The sequence below is a fragment of the Acipenser ruthenus genome, chromosome 11 (assembly GCF_902713425.1).
Source record: "Acipenser ruthenus chromosome 11, fAciRut3.2 maternal haplotype, whole genome shotgun sequence".
In the NCBI taxonomy this organism is placed as follows: domain Eukaryota; kingdom Metazoa; phylum Chordata; class Actinopteri; order Acipenseriformes; family Acipenseridae; genus Acipenser; species Acipenser ruthenus.
The window spans coordinates 6,635,854-6,640,409 of NC_081199.1; positions in this window are offsets into that span (position 1 = coordinate 6,635,854).

The following is a 4,556-nucleotide window of genomic DNA, read 5'->3' on the forward strand; positions in this document are numbered from 1 at the left end:
TTCTTGATTATACTCTCGCAAGCTAAAATCTCTTCAAGTTTTGAGTATCTGAAATCCTCCACTGGGAAACAATTTTCTCAGATACACTAATGAAATCCTCCCTCCTCCTTCCTAATCTTTTTTAGATATACTAAATTACGTCTGCATTGGAATTTGATAGCGACCTTGGGAGATTTTCTAGACATGTATTTCTCATGACAGCTTTAATAGGTTCCAGGATTGTTTTCTTTCAAAGTTAAAAATAAAACTTTTACATCTCCATCTTATCGTCCTTTTAAAATCCATTACGCAGCGTTTCCAGAATGCTGGCTTTTCCTTAAGCATTAATAAAGGAGTATAGCTAGCTGTCATCATTCATAATGCTTAGCACTTTCCCTTGATCGATAAATTGCCTTGTTTGACTTTTTACCCAACCTGCACGCATTATCAAGGTCCGGTAAACCTTGTACTGCCTTTTGAAGTTAGAAATGAACTGGCTATGTCCTGACCTTGGCAAGTGTTGGCACGTTACAGTAAATAGACACAGGCTGACATACAGTGAACAGATCTAAGGGGAAACACATACACCATGCTCAAAAGCTTGACAGCCTGAGCATTTGCTTTGTACAGCTAAAAAAAACCAAAAAACTTATGAATAAAGAAAGACTTGAACACATGACTCCTTTACAAATGGAGACAGTACAAACATTTAAACAAATAGGATAGAGATTTGTGTGTTTTTTCATTTCTCCAGTTTTTACATTTTTCCACAACAAACCTACATGTCAGCACTATCTGTAGTTTGACATGGAAATGACTTTGAATGAATTGTTTTAGTCAAGCATGTGTGGTGGCTATGACAGAGGATGCACAAAACTATATTGCAGAGTTTACAATAGACTGCTCGTTATTTACTAAGGACCACACAACTCATATTAACTGCCACTGACATTGAAACGCAACAGATGCACATTCTGATGAAAAGGCTCTGTTTAAATCTAATACAAATCTCCCACACCTGATACCTGAGGATCAAGGGGACATTCCTAATTAATGTGGATGATCAGGATCTGAGTTTGGTTCAATTCCTACGGGCTCAACTCAAAAGATGATCCTTAGAGGAGTATATACACTATATGTTAGATTGAAGAGGGAGGGGGCTGAATATCAGCCAAACATTCTGCTCCAAAGTGCCCTGGCTTCGGTCTCTATTATTTGCTGATTGTAGTTAAAAGTAAAGCTCCACACGGTGCTTTCATTGGTGATTCATTCATTTTGAAGTGAGCTCTTAGCACAGTGCCAACAACAAAAGAATATGATGCTGCCAACAAACTTTAAAAAGAAAAAATGTCAGTTTATGAATTGTATTAATGTCTTTAAGTTTCTAAGCAGTATGCCCAGGTTTAAAGCCAACGCTTCCAGTTATGACTGCAAATAGAATTACTGCAGCATTTTCTGATAACCTCTTTCTACTAAATGTATTTTTTGTCTAAAAAGTACTCTGTCTGAAAGTTCTAACTCAGAACGTGTTACATTATTGCCTGAAAACATTCGGTTGCCTGGTGTAATGTCAGATACACTTGAGCTGCGCTTGGCAGTGAAGGCCTGGCTTAGTTCTTTTTGGCAGTTTGTAATGGGACTATGTCGATTCATGGCTTTGCTGAGTTTTGGAACGCCATTGTTCTTATTTAGTGTATTTATTTGCAGAATGGAAAACGGAAGTGTGATACAATGTAAAAGCATAGACTTTGCACGAGTGATTGGAGCAGCCAGTCTTACAGTTTACTATTAATGGGAGATGCAATGCCAAGGGGTTCTTGGGGGCTTTCAAGTAATTTATCTGTGTAGATTAAATGTCCATAGTGAAAAGTCTGCTTTTCAATTCTTTTTTAACCTGATTAATCTTCAAAATGAAAACCAGTAGGGACTAGGAAAAATGCAAACATAGATAACCCAACCATATAAATCACCTGATGCTTTAATAAGTAAATGTACCTCTTTGACATTGTGAAATCCCATTTAAGGTCAATGATGATCATTTTGGAGCCTTACTATTTATATTTGATACCCCAAACTTGGGATAAATCACAGCTGGATTTTTGTAGAGTATTTCACATCGCCTTATTTTTTGGGGGCAATCACATATAGGTGGCTGGTGCAATCAAGGGTACTGCCTGGTGTTCTTAAAGGCTGTTGCTTGTCACAGCCTGGTATAGGTTGATCAGAGCAACTCCATAGTAATTCATTGTTCTTAGAGAATTGTGAACAGTAATACCCGGATCATTAAAATAAATGAATACGCTGAAGCCTGTACTTCACTTCCATTACCATGTGTTAAATCCATATGGTCCTTCAATTGTTATTATTCTTAGAAATATATTACCTGTTAAAATGCCTATAAGCCATTACAGCCTAATTATCTGTCTCCTCGTAATAAACGTACTGTAACTAAAGACCTTTTCTCAGCTAAATGCAATGTAGTAAAGTCAATCCTTTGTTGCCAGTATTTGACTTTGGTGTTATCTACTGTACTGTGCTGCTGGGGCTAATTGATTTTGGAGTGCTTTCCCCCCCCAATAAATGTATAATTTGTTCTGGCCTGTGAAAACAGCACACAGTGCCTTGGCATGTTTATCTTTAAAGAACAGAAGGAATTCTTACAGATTTTGCCTTTTGTATGAAACAGAAGTAGATACCAAAAATCCCTGAACGGTCAACCCGAGCATTTCACAGCACCGAAAAATAACCCTTGATGCACTTACTCCTAAAAATAAGGGGTTGGAACAATGCAGGTGGATGCCCTGGTACTGTAAAATGATCTAAATTACCCAGCTGTGGCTTATCCTGATGGGATATAAGTTGATCAAATCTGTGAGACACTCCTCTATTTTCCTTCCCATTTAGTGTTGCACTCCCCACCTTAAAAAAATAAATAATAAATAATTAAGTATTATATCATAGCACATTTTGACAAAACATCATCATTTTTCATAATGGTCAGACTAAAGTTCAAAACTGAAAATAAATGTTGTAGTAAAATAATAATATATAAAATGATATCCAGAAAATGACCAAACAGATATATGACAGAATAAAGGGGTGAATTACCAGCTAATGGCCAAATATTGATCTCAGGCGTAGTCACAGAAACTGCCGCAGTTTGTCTTTCATCTCAATGCTTGTTCTGTGGATTCATTTAATTATAGGAACCCACTGGTAAAATCGTTACAAGTGCGATGATTTGTCTTCAAGTGTGTGAACTACAAGGGGAATGAAGCATGGAAAGGCTGCCATCACTGGTAAATATCAAACACAGCATTTCAATTGCATATTACTATTACTATGTCCAACTACCATTATATGCAGTTTCCCCATGATTTACCATGTTATGCTAATATTGTTTATCATACATCTCTGATTTATTACACTTTGCTCTGCTTTTACTATGGTAGTGTTAATAATAATAACAACACCACCACACAAATCCCACCAGGTAGCAGTCCATAGTAATGACTTTTAGCAACCTGCTCACCAGTAATAATAACCCAATACCTGTGTTAACGAACTCTGTTTCTCAGGAGACACAGACAGCCACCATCATGTGGAACCCTTCCCATTGCGACACACTATTTTGGCAAATGACCTTTGAAGTGTTGCAGGACTCTAACTGCACAGACCTGTCAAAAACACCAAGTGTAAAAAAAAAAAAAAAAAAAAAACTGGGATTACTAAATTAATCCAGACAATTTAATAAAAAAAAAAAAAGGTTTGGTGTCACTGACCCATTAAATAGCCAATTTCCACACCGTAGCTCCCAGACAGCATGTTCTCCGCTCTGTGATGTAACTGATGTCAGTGGGCAGCAAGAAGAACAGCCCCAGACCTCTCTGGCTCACCTCCAGAGGTTTAACAATGTTAGGGCAATAAGGTTAAAGACACAGAAGCCAGAACATTGTTACGTCACAGAACTATTCTCTTCTACACCTAACGCTATTGTGGGCCAATGTATAAGCAGGCTGTTTGTTACTAAGGTAGTAACAACAACTGGCAAGTTTAAATGACTTAACCATGTGCTTAAATTGCTTGTCACTAGTTCTGCTACATTAACAATCACAAGTGTCACAAGATTGGTTTTTAATGGCATTTATCGCTTATTTATTTGCTAAATTTTCAAGATTGGCAGTGATTGACATGGCTTTAAGGTTTTAAATAAATCATGTACATAACAATACAAAGATGTTAATAAGACTCCCATTTCATAGCTGTACGGGTTTTACTACAAGCTTGATTAGTCACAGTGTATAGATAATAAAAAGCTTAGATGTGTCTTATTAAACTCACGGTAAAACCAGGAATGGATCAATTTGCTATGCAATGGGAGTCTGATTTCCATCCCTGCAATATATCTAATACAGTGCAGTACAGTAAATAAACAAATAGATGCCAAAAGCCTCCTCACCGATTGGTTTAACAAAGACAAAAGGCTTTCTCATTGCTTCGACACTTGCCTTTCTGACTTCAATCATTTTTATTCACAGTACAGAATATCAATTAGTAATAAAAAGTGAGCCAGGCAA